Source organism: Chanodichthys erythropterus, chromosome 2 (genome assembly GCF_024489055.1).
Source record: "Chanodichthys erythropterus isolate Z2021 chromosome 2, ASM2448905v1, whole genome shotgun sequence".
In the NCBI taxonomy this organism is placed as follows: domain Eukaryota; kingdom Metazoa; phylum Chordata; class Actinopteri; order Cypriniformes; family Xenocyprididae; genus Chanodichthys; species Chanodichthys erythropterus.
Window position 1 is genome coordinate 22,035,122 of NC_090222.1, and position 27,532 is coordinate 22,062,653.

The 27,532-nt window shown below is 35.1% G+C and overlaps 1 long non-coding RNA gene across 1 annotated transcript in view; it reads right to left on the bottom strand.

Moving 5' to 3' along the window:
- LOC137026546 (uncharacterized) overlaps positions 1-26,735 on the bottom strand; it is a 41,358-nt gene extending 14,623 nt beyond the window's left edge. The window contains exons 1-2 of the long non-coding RNA XR_010895880.1: positions 26,579-26,735; positions 15,656-15,765 (exon numbers count right to left, since the gene is read on the bottom strand). This is a non-coding gene — a long non-coding RNA (uncharacterized lncRNA). The remainder of the gene's footprint in view (positions 1-15,655; positions 15,766-26,578) is intronic.
- Positions 26,736-27,532: the final 797 nt, after the last annotated feature.

Sequence of the window (27,532 nt, forward strand, 5' to 3'; positions counted from 1 at the left end):
TAGCGGCTAAATATAAAAATGTTTCCTGAGCATTAATTCTTTAATATTTATCAGCAAAAAAAGGTGCTTGAAATTCTGCTTCGGCCCCGCTAGCAGTTCAGAGAGAATGACAAGCTGCACATAAGCTTCGATGCCTCAGTTGATCCTAAAAACTCAAACTGGAGTTGGATGTGTGTAGCATGACTTGTACACTTTAATGTTATTATTAAAAAAGGAAATTCAAACTCTCCTGAAAACATGAAAAGTGCAAATACAAAGAAGAAAGAAGAAAAAAAAAAAAAAAGAATCAAATAGGGGAAAAGATAACATTACCAACAAGTAGCTGAGAGCAACTTGCACTGAATAATAAGTGCAACCAGAGGCAGGGTCGGCGCGTGCCTATAGGCAAACTAGGCAGCCGCCTAGGGCGGCAGCAGAGTGAAGGCAGCAAAAAAAGAGAGGAATTTAGTTTTTATTTTTATTCATTTATTTTTTGTACATTTGTTTGAAATTATTTCACTTATATCAAAAAGTTATCAACAGATTAGTTATTCTGAATCTAAATTACCTTTCCTTCATTCTACAAATTACCAAAACCCACCCCAACCAAGAGTGAGCACACTGAACAAAAACACTCTCACAAATCCTCTCATAATAATAAACTAATTTTAAACATTATGTAAATAAGAGATTCATTGTGCAGACAGCTTTATTTATTATAAGAGAACTTTCGTGGATCACGATAAAGTTGCCTAATATGACAACTTTTCTAGTGATTATTGAGGGAGCGCTCTTTGCGCACTTTCTGCCATGCCAAATTCATTATACATTTTCTGTTGAAATTAGCAGTGGTTTGTGAACGTACTTAGACGCCTTAATAATGGTTTGTCAGGAGAGTTTATGCTGGGCTGTGTATGTTGTGCGACGACACGGAAACTGGAACTATTACAAGGAAATCTATGTGTTTTTAAAGGGGAAGCACTTCTTAGCTTTTACTTTAGTGCAAGTTTATTAATAAATCAATAAAAAAAGTTTAATTAATTAACGAGTTTAATTGTGAGTGTGAAGTGGGGGTGGCACGACAGGGTTTTGCCTAGAGTGGCAGTTGAGCTTGCGCCGGCCCTGACCAGAGGCAACACTGGGGTTGAACTACAGCTACACACTGAATACTGTTTTCCACTGAAATGGTGCAGAGAGATCTACAAAACTTTCTCAGAACCAGAAAGTTTTGTTAACTAAAAAGTACTGTGAGAGTGATTAGAGAGCAGACAGCTCCGTATGATTTCAAATCGCTCTCGCAGTACTTTGATGTCTTACATCGATCGGTCTTTGCAACGCCACTTCATATCGAACACATCTATTTACTTCATTCCTGAATGAATCAGCCATTTGAATGAATCAAATGAATAGATGACTCAGTGACTTACTCATTTAGACATTTACCGCCACCAACTGGCAGTTTTAGTTTCTTATTTAGAGTATAATTTCATTAAAAAAAAAAAAAAAAAAAATCTTATTTTGGAGAGTTTGCCCAACAATGAAAAATCTGTTTATTTACATTTATTCCTTTCAAACTTTTTTTTCTTTTGCGGAACATAAAATAAGATATTTTAAAGAATTTTGGTAACTAAACTGTTTTGGTCTGTAAATATATCTAAATACCAATTCAGATGCAGCTTCTTAAAAAAATGAATCATTGCTGTTGTAGCCGAAAAGTTTATGTGTAATAAATTCTATGTTGAATAAAATAAAATATTTATTTCAAAAGGTAGTTTTATGATAATGTCTATTTGATGCTTTTCTCATTTAACACAATAATGACTTTAGATTATATTTTGGGGGTAATTTCTCAGCAAATTTTGATGTGTGATTAATTTGCGGTTAATTAGATTTTAGTCGCTTGACAGCCCTAATATAAATATTAAATGAAAAACGTATAATGCAAAAAATTGATGAAAATTAGAAGTCTTGGCAACTAAATGAAATAAAATAAGTTTTAGTACTGAAATTAATAAAAACAAACACAGAAACAAAAATGTAAAAAAAAAATGACTAATTAAAAAATTGAAAAAAGCACATAAAAATGACTAAAACAAAACTGAAAATATAAAAATAAAAGCCGATTCAAAATATTAATAAATACTATATTAATACATTATGGTTCAATGAGTCATTTAGCTTAAACAAAAGTATTTTAAAAAGCTCTGGCAACATAAAAAATAAACAATGAGCTAAATGACCCTCTCAGAAACCTCCACCACTTCACCTCCCATAATACCTTCTTCCTCTGAAACAGTCAACATTTGCAAAGGCAACACACTAAGCCAGTAGCAGCAGTGATGGAAGAGAGACATTAAAGGCTTCTAAGGATAAGCAGAGGTAAATTCTGCCCTCCTCCCCCTGCCCTTCCCAGCATGCCTGTGGTGGGTGGGTTGGGTCTGTTATGTCCCTTCTTTCTGTGACGGTGTCTGGCTGCACGGTTTGACTGCAGCCCACGCTGCTGCTTCAGTGGAGGGTATGGTGTCTGCCCACACAGGTGCAGGCCTGCCCACTAATCCTGCACTCAGCGGTCAGTCTCAGACATGATAAGGGTCAAACTGAGACTTGGCCCAGCCGTGCAGTTCTGTGCCGGGGAGAACCGGGGAAGTGTTCTGGCTTTGCGCCCTTCTTCTCCGTGTTCAAAAAGAGGCAGCCCACGTGAGGTTGGACACAGACTGTGTTTTTAATGTGGGTTGTGTGAACATTCGAAAAACACAAACAAGCAAAAAATGGATGATGCTGAAATGAATGAAACTGCCTTGGTAATAGAATGGGAGTCTTTTTTATACTATGAAAAATGTTGTATCATAAAAAGCTCTTGGAAAAATATCTACTTTTTTTTTTTTTATAATATTTGAATTCTTGGTTTACACTGTGCATATATTTGGTGCTTATTTTGTCAGGGTCTGCAATTAATCTGTATCATAAACTAAATGTTCTGTTTCTATGGCAGCAATGTACTTCCAAGAAGCAATCTCCTCACAGATATTAATTCTCTTCAGCAGTCTGACAACATTTTTCCTAGAAGTTCAAAACACAAGGGCTGTAAACAAATCAGAAGAGCTTATGGGATGCCATGTTGTGTACGGATAGAGATCTCTGAGGCAAATTCATAATTCAGGTTCATTTTTACACAATATTGAGTTTTACACTCTGTAAAGTCTTTATACAACAGTATGGCCAAACCTAGACTTTTATCTTAAAAAGTATACAGTCTTAAAAAGACAAGTGATATTTGTATGGTAGAATGTATATTTAAATGTTTTCTTCATGCTTACACATTCACAAAACCCTGTAAATAAAGATATAATGTGATCAGAAATCATCATAAAATAAGCTGATATTACAATGTGCAGACTGCTGTTATTCATATGAATACAAGGAAGCCAATTTGAAGAAGACAAATAGTACTGTATCTTATTTCGTGTTCTGACATTTAATCTATAGCAAAATAATAAAACTGTAAGCAACACAATGGGATTGAGCTCCTGTTTTATTTCTAGTCTAGTCAGATTTTGCTATGCCAAATGTGCCAAATTTTTAATATCTTAGAAAAATGTGAGGGTATTTTAAGATACTATGCAATATTTATACAATTTTTATTAGCTATTTTTGTCCATTGAAAATAATACACAATTTTTTTCTAATATATATTTTTAAATTATTTTTCATTTAAAGCAGTATTCTATGTTAAAACAGAGACAAGGCATTTAAAATCCAAGGTAAATTAGTGCCATCAGTAAAAAAAGAAAAACTTTTGTAACACCATGTTGTAACCACTAGATTCCTATATAGTTCTATATAGAGTGGCGTATGAATTCTCTAGTGGTTTTTAGACAAAAATACTTACTTTTATGAAGTTTTGGATTTGGATTTATAATTCTCAAAGACTACTTTTTGTCAATGTTTAGATTTATTTATTTATTTTATTTATTTATTTATTTTATTTTATTTATTTTTATTTATTTTTTTTAAAGTTGATTGGAAATTAATTTTACTACAGTCAAACCTGAACACAGAGGAGGCCATTTTGTTACACATAACATCAAAATTTACAGGTATGTTTTATTACAGCTTAATAAATCTGGGTCTGATCTGATTTCAACCTCTTATTTGAGTTTTGGCTCAATTTTACCATATTGTTACAGCCACACCGGTTTATTTGTGTGTGTATAATGGTGTGTTGTGTGAGTGTGTCTGTGAATGTGTGTTTGAGTGGGTGTTTCTGTTTTGTACTCTCAATGTTTTTGAGTGTAACCTCTCTCTTGCTGTTCACTTTTTTACTTTGCGGGTGAATTATTGATTTGCATAAACCTGCTCTGTCTTATAGTCGTGCTAGTTCATATATTATATATATATATATATATATATATATATATATATATATATATATATATATATATATATATATATATATATATAATTTATTAACTGGGGGTTGAGTTTGTCTATTTTGTACTCTTGGCATTTAAGAGTGTCACCCCTTCTTTGCTGTGCACTTTTTTTCTGCACAGTGGCTAATTTTTTAGTTTTTTTTTTTTTTTTTTTTTTGGTATTTCCCATTCATTTCCTATGTACTGTAGGTCATTTTTGACCGCAAAGAACGTTTTTTTTTTTTTCAGCCCTTTAACATGTAATATGTTCAAAATCGCTTTTGCAATCATTTGACACTTAGCTAACTGCAGCTCCAGCAGTAATGAAAAGATTTATCTTGAAACTTGTCATGGAGTTTATATCTGTATGAAATTACGCTGTGCATTATGGTAATTGATTGAGAGCACTTGATAACGTCCACTATAGTTTCAGACACCCCTACAAGTGTCTGTGCCCTCAAATAGTGCCCTATTTTAGAGTATAGGGGGCAATGTCGGACAGACACTTTGTCATTACATCCACGCTTTGTCTGACAGCATAAATTACATGCAGTGAACATTTCAAGCATGAATTCTGAAGTTTCAGCATTTTGTTTAAAAATGTTGCCGAATATATACACAAAAGTTTGGGGTTGGTAAGATTTTTTTATGTTTTTGAAAGAAATCTCATGCTCACCAAAAATACAGTAAAACAATAATATTGTAAAATATTATTACAATTTAAAATAATTTTCCATTTTAATATATTTTAAAATGTAATTTATGTGGCAAAGCTGAATTTTCAACATCATTACTGCAGTCTTCAGTGTCACATGATCCTTCAGAAATCATTATAATATGCCGATTTAGTGCTCAAGTAACAATCCTATTGTTATTATATAAGTTGTGCTGCTTAATATTTTTGTGAAAACCATGATATATTTTTTTTCTTTGATAAATAGAAAGTTCAACAAAGTTCTTTTGCATCAGCTGAAAACATCTTACTAACCCCAAATGTTTGAACACTAGAGTAGAACTTCAGCTACCACATATGTGACTTTATGTGCTAGTGAATTGGACAGCCATCATACCACATATTGTGGCATGATGAATGAACAGCTCTATAGAATAAAAAACTGAACACTAGTACTTTTTTTCCAGAAAGCAACAGAAAATAGGTACATTTAAAGAAAAAGATAATATTTCTCAGCCACCAACGCAACAAAAATGTGTCAATTCACTAAATGAAATCGAAATTTCACCCTTCAAAAATCACATTCTATCTAGACATTTGCTGACATGAGATAAGAGGTGATGTTCTTCAGGGGTCCAGACACCACTGGGGTCTGAAAATGCTTAAAGATTCTCACGTCCCTCGTCAAACTGGCTGACAGATGGAGATTCAAATGCTTCTTCTATAAGATAATGCATAACGGTCACAACATTAAAACACAGTAATAGTGTGTTGTCATGCTGTTGAGGGTTCATTTTAAGCAATTGGTGACTCAATGAGTTGGGGCCGCTCTCAAATTGCTCTCAATTTCAACAGCTCAGAGTAGATGGAACGGCTGTAGTTCATGGCACTGACATGCATATTGAAAGATCCCTTTCACCCAAATGAGTCTGTAAACAAGATGTGAGGGTAAGCATTGGCAACACAACTCGCAGGAATAAGTGTCAAGGAACAGTTATTGCGTTATTTAGAGCACCATAAAGCGCAGGGCTATTGATTTGAGAGGCAAAGCAGCTCTCTGGTTATTTCTGTCATTGCTGAATCATTAAACTGATATATTAGGCACTATGCTCTTCCCTCTGCCACCCTGTCTGTTTCAAACAACATCAGTCCAACACATTTCCAATATTCCTTGCTTTTGTGAAGGATCTCATTATTAACCCCTCGGATTTGTCATTCCAACTTTTTCTGAGCGTCTAAGGCCCTGTGTACACCTGGAATTAACGTCACTTTTGGATTATTAGATCACAAGATTATATTTCCACGTACACCTAGCATTAACATTAATCTCAAATACACCTCCTGTGAACATCTGATCAGGGGCCAGTTCCATAAATATAGCCACTATGTTAAAACTGTGTCTTGAGAACTAGTCTGACCAATTAGCAGTTAGCCTAATCAGTCTTAATTTTCAGTTTCAAATTAGACCAGTCTACTTTTATGTAACTGACTTAAAGTTATGACCAGTCTTAAAGAAAAAAACAATGTGATGATTAACTTGTAAGACTAAGCAGTTTATGCAACCAGCCACTGATTCAGTTGAGGGAACTAACTAATTAATAATTAATGTAGAAATAGACTACTAGATAATGTAAATAAAGAAATTACAGTGAACAAATAAATATATAAATATATATATATATAAATATAAATATATATATATACACACACACACACACACACAGTGGTGTGAAAAAGTGCTTGCCACCTTCTGATTTTTTATTTGTTTGCATGTTTGTCACATTTTAATGTTTCAGATCATCAAACAAATTTAAATATGAATCAAAGACAACACAAGTAAACACAACATGCAGTTTTTAAATGAAGGTTTTTATTATGAAGGGCCACCCTTAGCAGCAACAACTACAATCAAGCATTTCCAATAACTTGCAATGAGTCCGTTACAGCACTGTGGAGGAATTTTGGCCCACTCATCTTTGCAAAATTGTTGTAATTCAGCCACATTGGAGGGAACCACCTTTTTAAGGTCATGCCACAGCATCTCAATAGGATTGAGGTCAGGACTTTGACTAGGCCACTCCAAAGTCTTCATTTTGTTTTTCTTCAGCCATTCAGAGGTGGACTTGCTGGTGTGTTTTGGATCATTGTCCTGCTGCAGAATCCAAGTTCGCTTCAGCTTGAGGTCATGAACAGATGGCCGGACATTGTCCTTCAGGATTTTTTGGTAGACAGCAGAATTCATGGTTCCATTTATCACAGCAAATCTTCCAGGTTCTGAAGCAGCAAAACAGCCCCAGACCATCACACCACCACCGCCATATTTTACTGTTGGTATGCTGTGCTTTTTCTGAAATGCTGTGTTACTTTTACGCCAGACGTAATGGGACATACACCTTCCAAAAAGTTCAACTTTTGTCTCGTCAGTCCACAGAGTATTTTCCCAAAAGTCTTGGGGATTATCAATATGTTTTCTGACAAAACTAAGATGAGCCTTTATGTTCTTTTTGCTCAGCAGCGGTTTTCGTCTTGGAACTCTGCCATGCAGGCCATTTTTGCCCAGTCTCTTTCTTATGGTGGAATCATGAACACTAAGCTTAACTGAGGCAAGTGAGGCCTGCAGTTCTTTGGATGTTGTTGTGGGGTCTTTTGTGACCTCTTGGATGAGTCGTCGCTGCGCTCTTGGGGTAATTTTGGTCGGCTGGCCACTCCTGGGAAGGTTCACCACTGTTCTATGTTTTAGTCATTTGTGGATAATGGCTCTCACTGTGGTTCGCTGGAGTCCCAAAGCTTTGGAAATGGCTTTATAACCTTTTTCAGACTGATAGATCTCAAATACTTTCTTTCTCATTTGTTCCTGAATTTCTTTGGATCTCAACATGATGTGTAGCTTTTGAGGATCTTTTGGTCTACTTCACTTTGTCAGGCAGGTCCTACTTAAGTGATTTCTTGATTGCGAACAGGTGTGGCAGTAATCAGGCCTGGGTGTTGCTAGAGAAACTGAACTCAGGTGTGGTAAACCACAGTTAAGTTATGTTTTCACAGCGGGGGGCAAGCACTTTTTCACACAGGGCCATGTGGGTTTGGATTTTGTTTTCCCTTCATAATAAAAACCTTAATTTAAAAACTGTATGTTGGGTTTACTTGTGTGTTTGTTGTATTATTCTGTCATGGTTTACTGAGTCATTGCAATGTTCATGTTTAAATTAGTTTGATGATCTGAAACATTAAAGTGTGACAAACATGCAAATAATAAAAAAATCAGGAAAAGGGCAAGCACTTTTTCACACCACTGTGAAATATATATTATACTCACGTATGTCCAAAACGGTTACTTTTCAGGAAGTGAAAAAAACACAGTATTTCAAAAGCAGTTGAATGTAGCGTTGTCATACTTGGTACGGCATCTTTACATGTAACCATATTCTTGCCAGTGTAATGATATAATCCACATTTGACCAAAATTGAGTTTAAATGGACATACGTGCATATTTTACAATAACGGTGGTCGATGCGCGTTCTTCCGATCATTAATTAGAATGGCCAAGTCGTGTTTTATATTGACATATGAATACGCTCAGTTTATTAAATAGCCTACGTCTTAGTTTATTAAATAAGCTTAGTTTATTTAATATTAATTATAAATTTATTAAATGTCTCTTGAAACTATGAAGGGACAATGAATCAATACACTGACATGGTAATGCTAGACAGATACTTTGTTTGCACAGTCCTACCTGGCGTCAGGGGGGAAACGTTTACCTCGATAAAGGAAAGTCATTGTCTCACCAGGCTATGTTTATTTGGCAATGTAACCTCACAGTGTTATTTGGTTATCCAGTGCTGAGCTTCGATGAAACTTCACGAGACCGGCGAGATGCTTCCACAGGGCGGGAGATACGTGGCGTGATTGACAGCTTTGAAACCAAATGGATATACGTGAAAATCAGATGACATGATTTCACAACTTTTCATTGGCCATTTAGATATGTGAAGCATACTGTATACGGAAATGAACCTGGACATTTAATCCGTCGAAAAATCTCAAAATCGGCAAAATGGACATACATTACATCGGACAGTGACTATATATATATATATATATATAGTATATATATATATATATATATATATATATATATATATATATATATATATATATATATATATATATATATATATATATATATATATATATATATATATATATATATATATATATATATATATATATATATATATATATATATATATATACAATATATATACAATATATATATATATATATATATATATATATATATATATATATATATATATATATATATATATATATATATATATATATATATATATATATATATATATATATATATATATATATATATATATATATATATATATATATATATATATATATATATATATATATATATATATATATATATATATATATATATATATATATATATATATATATATATATATATATATATATATATATATATATATATATATATATATATATATATATATATATATATATATATATATATATATATATATATATATATATATATATATATATATATATATATATATATATATATATATATATATATATATATATATATATATATATATATATATATATATATATATATATATATATAATATCTTAATTTGTGTTCCGAAGATGAACAAAAGCCTTACAGGAATGACATAAGGGTAATTAATGACAGATTTTTTTTTTTTTTTTTGAGGAACTAACCCTTTAATTTTACAGAAAAAAAAAAAGAAAAAGAAGAAAATCTGCAAACAGCTTGGGGTTATAAGGAGACATGCGATAATCACAAACTGTGCAGGGCATGAAAAAACAAGTCTCACCAGAACCGAATGGCCTGTGTTTACATAGATTCAGAGCTGTTAATTCTCAATAAATCTATGCCGTTTTTGGAGCCGGTTCCTCGCACACAAGCTGGCAAGCTCTGCTGAGCTTATAGTCTGTTATGGCACTGAACCAAACAGTGCGGCTTAGGGTGAACCCCCCCTTTCCCACGCCTTTCTCTAAAGACCATAGGGTCTGCAAACATAATTTGGTACACATTGCTTCATGGGTCACTTAAAGCAGTTATCCTCTAACTTAGAGTCAACTTGAGAATTAAAAGATGTGCTTAATCAGGAATAGAGAGGTGAGCAAAAAGTGATCAGCATGGTGGTGAACCTGTTTGAGTTAGAGGGATGAATAAAAAATGAATACAAAATAAGGACTTTATTCAACCATATCTAGTGATGGGCGATTTCAAAACACCACTTCATGAAGCTTCAAAGCTTTACGAATCTTTTGTTTTGAATCAGTGGTTTGAAGCATGTATCAAACTGCCTAAGTCATGTGATGTCAGTAAATGAGGCTTTGTTATGTCATAAGTGTTTCGAAATTTTAATGCTTCACCACCAGGGGGCGTGACTATGGCAGTTTGATACGTGCTCCGAACCACTGATTCGAAACAAAAGATTTGTAATGCTTCGAGGCTTCATGAAGCAGTGTGTTTTGAAGTCACCCATCATAGATATTGAATAAAGTCATTATTTATTTTATTTTTTTTTTGGCACACAAAAAGTATTCTCGTCGTTTCATAACATTACAGTTGAACCACTGTAGTCACATGAGCTGTTTTAAATATGTCTTTAGTACCTTTCTGAGCAATTGAAAGTGTTAAAGGTGCCCTAGATTGTTTTTTTACAAGATGTAATATAAGTCCTAGGTGTCCCCTGAATGTCTGTGAAGTTTCAGCTCAAAATACCCCATAGATTTTTTTATTAATTTTTTTAACTGCCTATTTTGGGGCATCATTAACTATGCACTGATTTTTTCAGCCAGCCCCTTTAAGAGATGCGCTTCCTCTGCCACACGAGCTCTCGACTATATTACAGTGCATTTACAAAGTTTACACAGCTAATATAACGCTCAAATGGATCTTTACAAGATTTTCATCATGCATGCTTCGAATTATGTGAGTAAAGTATTTATTTAGATGGTCACGTTTGATTCTGTGTGAGTTTGAGGATATGCTCTGTGGCTAACGTCTAATTCTACACTGTTGGAGAGATTTATAAAGAAATGAAGTTGTGTTTGTGCATTATACAGACTGCAAGTGTTTAAAAATGAAAATAGGGACGGCTCTCTTGTCTCCGTGAATACAGTAAGAAACGATGGTAACTTTAAACACATTTAACAGTAAACATTAGCAACATGCTAATGAAACATTTAGAAAGACAATTTACAAATATCACTAAAAATATCATGTTATCATGGATCATGTCAGTTATTATTGCTCCATCTGCCATTTTTCGCTGTTGTTCTTGCTTGCTTACCTTGTCTGTGCACAGATCCAGACGTTAATACTGCCTTTCCTTGTCTAATGCGTCGAATGGGCTGGCATTATGCAAATATTGGGGTCATACATATTAATGATCCCGACTGTTACGTAACAGTCGGTGTTATGTTGAGATCCGAGTGTTTTCCGGAGGTCTTTTAAACAAATGAGATTTATATAAAAAGGAGGAAACAATGGAGTTTGAAACTCACTGTATGTCTTTTCCATGTACTGAACTCTTGTTATTCAACTATGCCGAGGTAAATTCAAATTCTGATTCTAGGGCACCTTTAATTATCTTGCTGTCAATGCAGGCCTCACTGAGCCATCGGATTTTATCATCTTTTATATCATATTTTATATCTTAATTTGTGTTCCGAAGATGAACGAAGGTCATATGGGTGTGGAGTGACATGAGGATGAGTAATTAATGACAGAATTTTCATTTTTGGGTGAACTAACCCTTTAAATGTTATATATATACTGTATGCACAGAAAAGTTTCAAGTTACAGTTTCTTCTGAAAATGTGAAAATTTAGGATTTAAATTATAAAAGACATAACAGCATAAATGAGATCAAAACAACTTAAAGGGGTCATGGACTGCGTTGTTTTATTGTTTTATAATGATTCATGGGGTGCATTTATAATGTTAGTATGCTTTTTACTTCCAAAATGATCATAATTTATAAATAAAAGGCATTTTTCCTACCCTGATTTTAGCCCTCTGGTTTGAACCATAGGGCGTGTCTGCTGTGAGACTTTAGTGTAAATGCCCACTGCTGTGATTGGCTAACATCTTTCCATTTTAAATAGCCAAGTATTACTCTCTCTTTTAGCGCATTTTTACTATTACAGCTCTCAAGTTTAACTAATTGTGAAAAGTGTTGCATTACATTTAGATATATGGCATTATATTTAGATCGTGGCTTGAAAGGTTTCAGAGATGAACACTCCACATGTGTAGCCAATCACAGACATGTTGAGCGCATGAAAGTGGTGATCTCGTCATTGAAACTCAATTTCTATACACTAACAAATGCTTTCATCTTCACTAACAGTGCGAACGAGATATAACTAAGAGATTCGTTGAATAAAATGGTAGTTTTGCGTGTCAGTCACTGATAAACTCGCGCTGTTTGATTGACAGCTTCAGTGCGCGCTGCTCCAACGATTGCAAAGGGAGCTTTATTTGATCGCTTTCTTTATATAATTTAATCATCCTACTAAGAGAAACAACGCAAGTTGACGCTTAGTCACAGGTTTGACAAAGAACATCTGACTGTACATGAATCATTACATATCAGATCAGGCATTAGATTTAACACAGTTACTTACATGTTGTCGCATTACTGTCGAGTCCAGGCACTGTGCAATATTTTGTAATCCTCAACAACATGTTTATTGCTTGGTAGCTCGATCTGGTTTTGCAGCACCACTTAGGCCTATGTTACTATTGCATGTCATGTGCTAATCGGTGGGCGGGGCTAAACAGGCAGTGATGAAGTAGGCGTTGATCTTCTTCTGCAGAGGCGGTGCTTGCTGCCCTTTGACATCATGAAAATCCTGTCTTTTGCTGGGTCTGGTGTCAATAAAAGCTTTTATTGGACTAACAAGGAAGTTTTTCAGCTCTGAAACTTACAGGATATTCTTATAGTATGATGACCTCTTAGATGTCAAAAGCTCAAGAAAAATTGATTTCTCAGTTCATCACCCCTTTAAGTGGTGGAATACTGAAATGTCTACATCAATTAGTACTTAAGAGTTCTCCATTTGTGAACAATGCAAATGGGAGAGTATGCTTGAGTTGAGTGATTTTTTTAGTGACAAAATCTCTCAACTGTTCTTCTTTGCTCAAGCGCTTGGTAAAAGATGAGATCTTAGCACCAAAGTTCAAACAACTTGTGTTCCCTGTTTCACTCTATTTCACAAATGTGAGTTAAGAGCTACTTAATTAAAGATTCTATCTGCTTTCAGTTTCACACACACCACATAAAAGGAGGTGTGTGCGTGTTGCCAGAGGAAAAGCGGGAGAGCGGAGGGGGTACTGATCGATACGAGAGGGAGTCCAGGCTGTCACTCAGCCTCGTCTCCCCGAGGGAGGCCGCGAGAGATCGAACACATAGATAAACATCTCATGGAAATGGAGTCAGTCCTCACCCAGTTCCCAACACTCTTCCTGCTCACAGATAGATGAATGAGAAAAACCAATGAACTAATGAATGAGTCAATGAACGAATAAAAGTAGATTGTGAGGATAAATGAATAACAGAAGAGTGTAATTGTCAGTTGCCCTTTCAGAGATGAATGAGGAGGTAATCCATCTAACTGATAAAATCCCACTCCCCTCAGAGAGGCTGCTCAATGGTGAAATATTAGTCTGAAGTACTTTCACACATTGGCTTTTCGTGGTGAAAAATAGCATCCTGATACATCGGTTCAGGTTACACAAATGTCAAGAAACAATTAGGCAAGCAAGATTGTTTTGTCACCTTTTTTATGGAGATGATCGACTTAAAAATTTTTAAACAAGGGGCAGCTGGAGGCATTGGATATTTTACTATTCAGTTATGACAACAGATGTCTAAATTACTTGCTTCAGTCAAAATGAATTGTTTAGAACATTCTGCACTGTATTTTGGGGATAAATGAGGCAGGTATAGATACTTTGATTACTCTGACTGACTTGTGTTATCAGTTCACGAAATGAAGAGGCAAGTCTTTTCCTGAACTGCTACTTTAGGCTAATATAATACTATGCTATGATTAAGTAAAAATTAAAGCTGAGGCAAATGTAAAAATAACTATATTAATCTATATACTATATTAATCTATATACTATATTATATACTATATATATATATATATATATATATATATATATATATATATATATATATATATATATATATATATATATATATATATATATATATATATATATATATATATATATATATATATATATATATATATATATATATATATATATATATAGTACAGTCCAAAAGTTTGGAACCACTAAGTTTTTTAATGTTTTAAAAGAAGTTTTGTCTGCTCACCAAGGCTACATTTATTTAATTAAAATCACAGTAAAAAACAGTAATATTGTGAAATATTATTACAATTTAAAATAACTGTTTTCTATTTGAATATATTTCACAAAATAATTTATTCCTGTGATGCAAAGCTGAATTTTCAGCATCATTACTTCAGTCTTCAGTGTCACATGATCCTTCAGAAATAATTCTAATATGCTGATCTGCTGCTCAAGAAACATTTAATGCGTACAATTGTACAAAATATTTGTGTACAATATTTTTTTTCAGGATTATTTGATGAATAGATAGTTCAAAAGAACAGTGTTTATCTGAAATATAATCTTTTGTAACATTATAAATGTCTTTACTGCCACTTTTGATTGATTTAATGCATCCTTGCTGAATAAAAGTATTCATTTCTTTAATTTCTTTTCAAAAAAATAAAAATAAAAATTCTTACTGACCCCAAACTTTTGAACGGTAGTGTATAATGCTACAGAAGCTTTGTATTTCAGATAAATGCTGTTCTTTTGAACTTTCTATTCAAGGAATCCTGAAAAAAAAAAAAAAAGTACACAACTGTTTTCAACATTGAAAATTTCTGATTTCTGAAGGATCATGTGACACTGAAGACTGGAGTAACGATGCTGAAAATTCAGCTTTGCATCACAGGAATAAATTACTTTGTCAAATATATTTAAATAGTACACAGTTATTTTAAATTGTAATAATATTTCACAATATTACTGTTTTTTACTGTATTTTTAATTAAATAAATGTAGCCTTGGTGAGCAGACGATACTTCTTTTAAAAACATTAAAAATCTTAGTGGTTCCAAACTTTTGGATATATATATAGGTCATAAAAAGGTCATAAAAACAAATATCCTCGCCGGACATCATTTTTGGGCACTACTATATATAATACAATAACATGAATATTTCAAGAACCTAAAGTGAAGACATCCAAGTGGACTACACAGATTTGTGCAACTGTAACGAACGTCACAGCATCATTACCTGGGTAAAATCCATCATCAGCCAATCACAGTGATCAGCCAAATTCACAGCCAATTTTAGGAGCTCAGTGAGAACACCATGAGCTCTGAAACTTCTCTCTTACTTTTTTTTTATGTTGTTGTTTATATTACAGACTGGACACAACAGACATTGCTCACCTATGGCCTTGCTCTCATTTTCTGGCTGAGACTGCAATAATGATGATAAGCAATGTAAGAAGCAGCACTCCAGCGATTAGCAGATAACACTTCCTCCTCCTCAGCTGCCTCTGTGGATAACAGAATAAAAGAAGAAAAGGTTTGAGATGTTACTGTACGATTAATGATAGCTCACCCAAAAATTCAGTATAAATCTGTTTAACTTGCCCCGTTTAACACAAAAGGGAGTTGTTTGGCAGGATGTTTATGCTGCTCTTTTCCATACAATGTGAATGGTAACCAATGGCTTAAAATTTGCTTTAAAATTGACACTATAAAATTATTCCATACAACAACATGCATTATATACCAGGTCTACTGAAGCCATGAAAATCTTTCCTGTTGCTGTAGTTCTCAAATCTTATTTGTACATTTGAATATGCATATATTCACAAGAACTGCAGTGGAGACAGTAAAGCCGGTTCCCTGATTACCGCTAAATCGCCATCACCTGCCTTCAATTGGAGCGGCATTTAATAGACAGAGCCGTAGTTCACTGACAAGCCACGCAACATCGCGTTCAATATCGACGGCGATTCATCTGCGATATGAACGCGATATTGCGTGGCTGTGTGTGTGTATCATTTTTTTACATACTTTTTATTATTTTTGGAGCTTGACAGCCCTTGGTCACCATTCACTTTCAGTACAGCATAATGCCGTGTCAGTGTTCCGCTATGTTGTATTCCAGAAAAGAAAGAAAGGCACACAGGTTTGATACAACATGAGGGTGAGTAAAGTATGCAAAAAGTACATAAATAAAAACAATGAGCTACACTATAAAAAAAGATTTTTCCATTGGGTGAAGCGGTCATAGCCATGTTGTATTGTGAATAAACAGCTATTGACCAATCAGAATCAAGGACTGGAACTAACAGTTTTATAATAGAAAATACTATTTCAGTTTTCATCGAATGTCATTTTTAATTCTGTGTGTTACTGGCTGTTTCCTTTTTCTTTTGTTTGTAAAAATTTGAAACTTGTTTCTACACCAAATTTTTTTCAGTGTACTCTCAAGATACAGAATATAACAGTTAAATTAGTCGAGACTTTGCCACAATAACTGAAAATTCATTCAGATACCATCCAGCTACTCTTGACAGACTAATAACAACAGCAAGACTTGTGAGTAATAACCCATAGATTTGCCAAAAAAACGTGGAAAAGTAAAATAAAAAAATCCATCGAATAAATTCTTTCTCGGTCGCACACCGCTTTTAAAATCAATAAATCAACAGTTATTATCCAGTATGAACGGCCCATCTAGGTACAAAAGGACCCGCATGGAATAAAAGAACAAAATTACACCGTAATTTTCCAAACAGGTTCTTGCCACCGACGCAATACCGCAATACGAAATGAAGGCACTGCCATCAATTGACCTCTATAGGCTCTCTCCTCAATACAGAAACAGGCTTTGAAAATGATTTCTCTAAGACAGAATTGAATTGTGGCCTAAAGTCAAGAGCTGTTGGACAAGCATGAGAGAGCCGCATTCTCCGCCGTGCTCGAGTTCTGGTTGAACAGTATTCGCAAAACCCATCTGGCTCTCTGATGCTCTTCGGCTCTGATAAGACGCTGCGGTGGGAGGACGCCCCGCTCCATTTTCAAAAGAATTTTGGAAAACTGCCGAAAGTGTCAATTGGACTTTCAACGTCTAAGACTGGAACCCCCGCGTATCTATTGCTTTGTCATGTCCGAGATCCAGTTCAGAACCAATGCAACCAACAAGTGTGGGGAAAATAAACAACAGTGAATAAAATTTGCTTGCTGGGTGCGTTTCAATATGTTTTTCCGACTTCGCGGGCGGCTCCGACGTTTTGGAGCGCAGATTCTATGTTGTTTTGAAATACCCTTCCCTACTCCCCATCTTTTTTTCTTTTGACAAAGCTAGAAAGAGCACCAGTTGTAGACCACAGCTAGGCTGAAGTCTTTAAATCCTGACGTGCTTCAAAGTGCGAAGAGCAATTCATCTTCTTATCTGAGACTGGAAACAGGCTTTCTATGTGGAAGTGTGCATGTGGGGGGAGGGAGGGAGGGGGAGAGGGAGGCAAGGAGGCAAAAAAAAAAAAAAAAAAAAAAAACTGCTGTCGAGTAATTTTCCGTTTAAACGTTCCACTCCACAACAATTTGCATAAGCAGCCCTGCGTCTGTGATAAGAAGATTGGTAATTTTCAAAGGCTCTGTAGGGATTGGGAATTAAAAGCCTCTCTCTGCTATCTCCTCTCTTGCAGCTGGTCACCATAGATTCCCTCGCTTCTTTCTTACATTTCTCCAAAACCGCGCCTTATAAACTTTCTCTCTCTCTCTCTCCCTCGTTCGCTCTATCACTCAGCATACAGTCTCTCGGCGCTGATTTTCACTCTGTGTTATCCCAGGCCTGCTCTGTCATTCAGAGAAAACAGGAAAATAAATCAGGTAAAAAGGGAACACAAAAAGCTTTAGGTGACAATACAACTGTTGCTCCATTTCGGAGCTTGAATTTTCTCCTGATGCTGTGGTGGGGAGGCAAGGTGGAGATGGAGTGTGCAGACGTTCACAGAGTGAGAAAGAGAAAGTGAAAATGACTTAAGGATAAAAGGAAAGCTGATGCAGTGAAGTGCCGGCGAGAGGGGAGAAAAGGAAAAGGGAAATGAATTTTCTCCATCTCCAAGTATCCAATTTAATCAAGCCGCTGTAGAACACTAAAACTAAAGCACCTTGATATTGAAAAAGTTTTTTAGGGTAGTCCTATAAATGATGAAACTACTGTATGAATATGTGCTGATAGTTTAATCAGAAGCTTTGATTTAGTTCTTAAAGATTTTAACTTATTTAAATTGTACAAAAATGTATATTGCATATGATACTGATGTCACTATACTGTTACTATTTGTAATGTTTTTGAAAAAGAGTCTCATGCTCATCAAGGCTACATTAATTTGAACAAAAATACAGTAATACAGTAATAAACAACAACAACAACAATATATATAAAAAAGTCATACAGATTTGGAATGACAATGACATAGCTCATTGTCATGAGTTAAAAGATTATTCATTTTAAAATGAAAATTACTAGGTGTATATGAATTTCTTCTTTCTGATGAACACAGAGTTATATTAATAAATATCCTGTCGCATCCAAGCTTTATAATGGCAGTGAACAGGACCAACCAAGTCTGAAGCTCAAGAAAGTGCATCCATACATTATAAACGTACTGCACACGCCTCCGGGGGGTTAATAAAGGCATCTGTGTAAGAAAAATATCCATATTTAACAAGTTATAAAGTAAAATATCTAGCTATCGCTTTGCTTCGCTTCAGAAGGCCTTTAATAACCCCCTGTAGCCGTGTGGAGTATAATGTATGGATGCACTTTCTTGATCTTCATACTCTTTGCTCCCATTCACTGCCATTATAAAGCTTGGACGCATCAGGATATTTATTAATATAACTCCGATTGTGTTCATCAGAAAGAAGAAAATCATATACACCTAGGATGGCTTGAAGGGGAGTAAAGCTTGGGGTGATTTTCATTTTAAAGAGAACGAATCCTTTATTTTTCACTGTAGGTGGTGAACTATAATCGTTTTAATTGTACTGGGTTTTATCAGAACTACTTTACTATTTATGCTACTGGTAGAACTGTTTTCCACCTGAGGATGAGGTAGGAGGGTCATTTAATTCTTGGGCATTTTTCCTATATTAGTATGGTTTTACATCATATTTAACATACGTATGAAAAACCAAATTTTCCACTATCCATTATATGAGGGCATGTGCAAAATGCTGTTTCTGCTGGACCAGCTCATCATGTGACCACTAAAGGATTTCCAGCCATGGAGAAGGGCGGAACATATCTACTAACCTCTGCACCAGGAACTCAACTGAATTAACCCCTGTAACAAACCCTGAACAAAGCAGCAAATTTCACTTTAACCCACATAAGTCACATATGGACATGCCATTTTTGTGAGAAACAAAATGACATTGGTTTCAAGAGAGAGAAAGAAGGGGGAGATAGTCATTTACCTTGTGTGACATGAAAAACGTCTTTATAATGGCATAATAACGCAGCATGATGATTACTGTCATAATATTATTCTGCCTTTATCTCATCTGCTCAGAAAATTGAAGGTCCATAAAATAAATAATGTTTGCGCTGCCAGTGCCTGGCTTGTAATCGGCTTATGTGCAATTTACATAAAAATTCAGAATACAAGTCTTCTTGATTATGATGCTTAAAAGACACAGCAAATAGGAACTTGAGGTCCTCACTTTGCAGTTCAGCCTTTAGAGCACGCTGTTCTTCGCCTTAGGCTGCTGTAAGTACATGAAAGCTCAGTGGAAGAAAGTGTTACAGATGAACAAGGAGGGTTATAGAGTTGTACCTTGATCCTGACACCTACATATGCCAAATGTTTGCGCTATATTGATTGTTAAGAGGGACAGTTATTGACAAAATAGGTGTTGATTATTATTATTATTTTTTTAAAGGTAGCACTTTATAATAAATTTAGTTAATAAGTCATTAGGAATCATTACATAATACAAAGATCTGTAACTAGTTTGGAAAAGAAAAAAAAAAGAACTTTAAATTCAGCATGAACTCTAAATTACTCTTTACATTCGTAAAAGGGCCATTATATTATATTATATTATATTATATTATATTATATTATATTATATTATATTATATTATATTATATTATATTATATTATATTATATTATATTATATATATTGTAATATAATATAATATAATATAATATAATATAATATAATATAATATAATATAATATAATATAATATATATGCTTTCAATATGAGTTTATATCTGCATCTGTACATCTGTAAGTATCTGTAAGTAAGGTAGGCTATTGCATTATTAGCAGAAGCGAGTTTGGCAACATCCCAACATTGCCACATCCCAGCTCATGGAGAATAATGCTCCTATGCTAAACTCTCCACAACATCCCCTCATTCACATACATATTCATTCCACTTCAGCTCCAGTATTACAGACAGGCCTATGTGACAGTCATCACCACCATCTAAACTCCATTCATCACCATTACCTAAATTACACTGCATGATTGATTTGCATTGCTGTGCCTGATCACAGTATGACATAGCACTGATCAGCTGCTTTCTGCATTCATTACACAAACCTGACAAACTTTCAACACAATATGCAATTCACTTGTAAAGAACGTGTAAACCAAAAACATGTTTTCTCATTATATTATAGGCCTATTTTCTACACCAAATTTTGACAATGAGAGTGAAAATGCACCAACGTAAAGCAAATATTGCATGTAACAATGTTTCACATCTTCAGGAGAAAAGGTGAGTGATGCTGTATCATGCAAAATTGTTGTCAGGGTATTGCTAAAGCATACAGATGCTAAGTTGTTCGATGTAGTTTTTAATAGGTCACTAGGGTGGTTGCTAGAGTGTTGCTATGTGGTTACAAAGTGGTACTAGGGTGGTCCTGGTTGTTGATAGAGTGTTCTGGGTGGTTTTTAGGGATGCTTCAATCAATCTTCTGCAGATCGGTATCGGACGATAATCACAATCTATGACTCGATCAGTAGTCGCTAAATTTGGCCGATCTCATGAACCCATAGCAATTTATTGACGTAAAACCATAAAAAGTCCAACCCGACCTCACAGCAATTTGTACTTATTTTGCGATGTGGCTAATTCGTATGAATTCGTACGACCCCACTTTTATGAATTAGTAAGTTTTTTTTTTGCTAAATCGTACGTATTTTATAAGTTGACAAATTTTTATGAATTCATAGTAATGACCTACCCCCTAACCCCGCCCCTAAACCTACCCATCACTGGGGTTTAGACAAATACGTACGGAAATAGCCACTTCATAAAATGCGTACAAATTGGTCGTGAGATAGCACTGAAAAAGTTACCGTCGACGTGAATGTAAACAGTATAGATGAGGATTTTGCACCACATTCTGCTTTGTAACTTTGCAAAACATTAGTAAACGATCTAGTAAATCGCACATCTTTATTTTGAAAAGGTTGTCTCAATTCAAACAAGCCTACATGTAACATAACATGAAAATCCTCACATGACATGACATGCTGCTTGGCTAAAACTATAGGACTTCCGGGATCCGTTTGCGTCACGATGCATGATGTAGTGTTTTACAATGTTATTTAAAGGTTCTCTAAGCGATCCTGGGTGGAGTAACTTCCTGTTGACGTTCGAAGTGTTGTCAAACAAAACAGAGGCTAGCAAGACCCTCCCTCCTCCTCCTCAACCCCCTCCCCTCCGTGCTTCCTGAAACAGTCATGAACGCACATTTAAAATCATTCTTGACGGTTATTGGCTGGAGCATGTTTATTATGTTTCGTGGTCCAGGCTGCACCAGTTTGTTTTTATTGCCGTTTTCGGAGCTTGTGGCGACTACAGAGACCACATATTTTTTCCCAGTATGTTCAGGGGACAGGCAGCTAGCGGACAGTGAGGAGATGTTTGCTGTATGTGACAAAAAATGTTTTGGCCTAAAAACGTGTTCACTTAGAGCGCCTTTAAAAGTTCAACCAATGGAAACTGGATCTTGGGTATGGTGAGTAGTTCAATTCAGTTCAAGATTTTTCTCATCCAATCACTGCAGTCAAATTGATAATATTACTGAACATTAAAGGGTTAGTTCACCCAAAAATTTAAATTGTGTCATGAATTACTTCCCCTCACGTCATTTCCACACCCGTAAGACCTTTGTTCATCTTAGGGAAAACAAATTAAGATATTTTTGATGAAATCTGAGAGTTCTCTGACTCCTGCATAGACAGCAATTAATGTAACTATCACTGTCCAGGCCCAGAAAGGTAGTAAAGACATTATCAAAAAAGCCAACGTGACTGCAGTGTTAAAGATCCCTTGTTCCCCTGGACTCTAATTCCCATGATCCTCCTGTTTCGTCACCTGCACTCACTTCCCTCGTCAGCTCCTCATCATCACTCATCACCTGCATCTGGACTCTATTATCATCACTCCCTTTATATGGCACTCACTCCCTGCACTCCTTGTCCGTTCTCTGTTTAAGTTAAATGTGTGTTTGGTTTGCTCTGCCTTCTGTTCATTAAAAGTGTTAAGTGTTTGTGGAAATCCGTATCAGCCTCATCTCTCTACCAACACCCGTAACATGCAGTGGTTCAACCTTAATTTTATGAAGCGACGAGAATACTTTTTGTGTGCAAAAACAAAATAAAAATAACGACTTTATTCAACAATATCTTCTCTTCTCTGTGTCATTCTTGTACGCTGTTTATATTCAGCGCTTCCAGGTTCTACGTCAGAACGCCAGCTGAATGCCCAACTAGCCAAAGGTGACCGATAATGGTCTCCATATATAACTAGGATCCCTCCTTCAATATAAATAAATGACATTTTTTTGTCCATTTTATCGTATACCAGGCAAAAATCACAAGTCTGATGGCTCAGAAAAGCAATAGCACACCTCTCCTCCACAAACTGCATGATTTGAGGTATCATCAAGTCCCTAACCCCAAGTATTCGCAACAGTAATAGTGATACTAATAAATTGAATTTCATTCTGCCCCCTTAGATCACACTTTGGCTCCCTTATGTTTTTGTGTGTGTGGGAGGGAGGGTTATGGAGGGTATGTTGAAGCAGTGAATCTGCTCTGGGCACACAAATAAGCCGTCTGGTCTGCATGGATTCAGTGCAATCGGGACAGCATGCGGCTTATGTAGAACCAGATAGAAAATAATAATCCAACACCCCGCTCACTGTCACACTCTACAGGCCACGAGATCATCCAACTGACATAAATACAGCCCAACACAGCCCACACACACACACAAAAAAAAATGTAGTACACACCAGATATGAGCTATGTATGTTTAAGCAATAATCTTGTTGCACAACAGTAGTTATGGTATTGGTTTTTACTAGATTACTATGTGCATTCTAATACACATGTTTGCTTGAATTATGGTCTAGGAGGTTTTTTTTTTCTTTCGTTTCTCGGCAAGGGCAGTAACTCCTAACCTTTTCTTCAAAGAAAACATTTTACTGATCATTTGTTTTCTTGCCTCTTGAAAAGCACTTAATTTTTATGCACGCATCAACATTTTGATCTAAAAGAATTTGCAAAGTTAAACTGTGCCTTAACAGATTTTCTTTTTTTTTTTTTTTTTAATTGAACACATTTTTAAAAGAAATTAATGCCTTTATTTAACAAGGACACATTCCAATGATCGAAAGTAAAATGAAAGACTTTTACGTAATTAGTATATATATGCACACACACACACACACATATATACATAAATAAATAAATAAATAATAATAAAAAAAAAAATTATATATCTATATATATATATATATATATATATATATATATATATATATATAAATATACACATATACATACACACACACACACAAACACACACACACAAAAAAACACTGAAAAAAATCTATCTAGTGAATTTTTCTTTCAATTTACTTTACGTTCAGTTGACTATTTATGAGTGAATCATTGAATCTTTTGTTCAAATGATTCACAAAGAAATCTGATTCATTCATGTGCTCTGCTTTGGCTATTCACTATTACTATTCACTTCACTATTTGCGTTGAGGAGCAAAAATGGAGAAAATAACTACAAATATTGTTTCTAAAATGTATTTTAATTATAAACTGCCATTACTGTATTACACAGTATTTCTAGTTACAGGAAAAGGGACATAAAAATTGTAAAAGACTTCCTGACCTTAGAACTGAATTAAATAAACCTAACTAAGGTTCACTTAGTTAAGAGCACCCAGTAAAGCACATTTCCACATCACAAAATGGCCTTGTAATGGAGAGAGTGAGAAAATGAATAATGGTAATTGAAGTCTGGAGTCTATGTATTATGGTGTGAACTCTGTTCACTGTCTGTTCATTTGAGTTTAGAGTTTGGAGCAGCAGCATGGTAATGAACAATCATGTTCCATCGTGGTCCATTGAACTCTGATGGGGCCGATACAACATCATTCTTGTCATTTACAGACCTTCCATGAGCGAAGAGGAACTACTTTTGGCTTGATGGATTATAGATTCAATTTATTTCCCGCGTTCAGTTAACTGACATTTTGGGCCACGGAAAGAAAATGACTTGCTATTTTTAATTGACTTGCGTGGGTAGTGTTCAACACTGTGGGTTTATAGGAGATGTTCGAAAGGAAATGGGGTAGCGCCCTAAGCCAGACGCGCTTCCCTCCTCCCCTCAGGGTGGGCGGCAGCGGGACCGACGAAGTGCTAAATTGCTCTGCGTGAGTTTGGTCACGGCTGAGCTCTCCTTGAGATAATGAAATGACAATTAATCCAAAAGCTGTTGCTACTCACTCATTTACTCCCTTGCGCTCTTGTAAGTGGAGGAAGGAAGAGGCGAGAAATCTACAGCCAAGAGAGGAATGCTAAAGCACACCTTTGGGACTTTCATTTGTTTTGACACACAAACTCACATGGATGGGAACCGGTGGATGGGTAGAAACACAAACGCATGAACGTGTGAGAGCACATGTGCTTGACCACTCATTATTAGCCAGAGTTTTTTTTTATTGCGAATCCCAGAGAAGAACAATGCGAAAGAACACAACCAACACCAACTGCTCTAATCAGACAGGAATATAACAAAGGGTCAAAGTATAAGTGTGAGGTTGTCAAAGTAGAAAAAAGGTGCAGACATGCTCTGAGCAGACAACAACCGTTGAACGTGTCTCACATCTATGACAGGACAACAGAGATAAGAAATAAATGATGATGAGGTGAAATTATTTTAATAAGGCCTACTGGGGTAGTCAATGAGGTGGAGAAACCTAAAAAAGGAGGAGAATAAAAAATATCCAAAAGAAAACAAAAACATACACTTTCTTTCAAAAGTCTGGAAGCATGCACGCATACATTTAAAAAAATAACATCATGATATCCTCAAAAATATTAAGCAGCACAATTGTTTCCTCATTGATAATAATAGGAAATGTTACTTGAGCACCAAATCAGCATATTAGAATGATTTCTGCAGAATCGTGTGACACTGAAGACTGAATGGAGTATTGATGCTGAAAATTCAGCTTTGCCATCAAAGGAATACATTACATTTTAAATACAATAAATACAAAACCGTTATTTTAAACTGTAGTAATATTTCACAATATTACTGTTCTTCATTTTATTACTATAACAATTTTTTTATTGTAGTTTGAACAAATAAATGGAGCATGGGTAACGCTTTTGTGTGAAGCTCATTTAAGCTTTCAAGCTTCAGAAAGGGGGGATTTTTCATTATACCAATGACACTTTTGTCAATATGTTATTAAAAGAAAGCCAGAGGCTTTCATCATATGTTTGTTTTTTAACCTGCTTTTTTGTTTGTTTGTTTGTTTTTTGATTGATTGATTGATTGATTGATTGATTGATTGATTGATTGAAAGTAGATTGTTGAGATGGGTCATTTGTTTAGCAGAAAAATGTATATCTCATAGGTGACAAAACTGAGATTTGTTTAAAATTGTAAAATGTGTAAATTATGCATGGCACCAGGGTAGAGAAAGACATAATACAGCCATTTTGTTTCTACATACACAATACTTAATACTCAAACAGAGCAAGTGAACAATCAATGACAAATTTTCAAATAGGTTTATGGTCTATCCGTCAGGTGATTGGTGATTACTGAAGTGAGCGGCTAATGAATGACAGCATGTTGAAAATCTCACTGTGTGATGTCAACTGAAACTAATAAACAAACCTGCTACAATAATTGTGTTCATAGACTGTTACAGAGAGACTCCTTTTACATACCAAACTGCTTTTTGTGTGCCATAATGCAGTAGTTTTCCAAGAAGTCAATAACTTACCTGATAATGGCTGGCCTTCGCAAGCTCTTGATTGGCTGATTCCACATGTGACGAAGTGGTCTGAATGTAGTCTTCGATGCTGTCTGTGAAGAGAGAAAATGAGCATTATTATTGTTGTTGTCATCGTTGTTGTGTTTTGATGTACACAATGTTACAATGTGATCAGGATGTTCTGTCAGACTATTTCCAAATGATTTTCAGCCCATGTGCGCAAAACCTTAAAATTCATAAGAGAAGGTGTGACTCACTCATACATTCACAAAAACAAAAAGAATGTCCAAGTACATGGTGTACCAGAGCATCTTTAAAGCATACCCACTCTATCATTCATGTTCCCTTTTTCAGGGAGAAAGAGATTAGAGAGCAAAGTGCTCAATGTTAATGCTGCCAAAAACTGAAGCTGTATCACATTTTGTATGCCTATATACACCATCGTCACAAAAGGCCATGTTGAAAGGAAGAGTTCAGCCAAAAATGAAACTTCTGTCATTATTTACTCACCCTCATGTTGTTCCAAACCTGCACACTATTATTGTCATTATTCACTGCATAACCTTGCCTATGTTCATGCCGAGGAAAAAAAAAACAAAAAAACATTCAATTACCACAGAACCGAAAACAGAAAAGATTTTGTTGCCAGATGAGCATAAATATACAAATGACAGAATGTTAATTTTTAGGTGAATTATAATTAGGTGCTCTTCATCACAGTGATTAGCCTCTCTTAAGCAGGATGTAGTTGTGCCATATGAATTATTAAGATTCAATTCTGCATTGTTTTGGGAAGCATTTACAGCATTACTGGTCTGTGAAATTATAGTGTTACTCTTAAAATCTGTGAAAAAGTACTTCGTCATTAGTGTCAGAAGTGTGACCATTTGTGTTTTAGGCGATATTTAGTATAGAAGTGTAAACAAATAGTTGTTGCATCTCTTATGGTAGCAAGGCAAGATT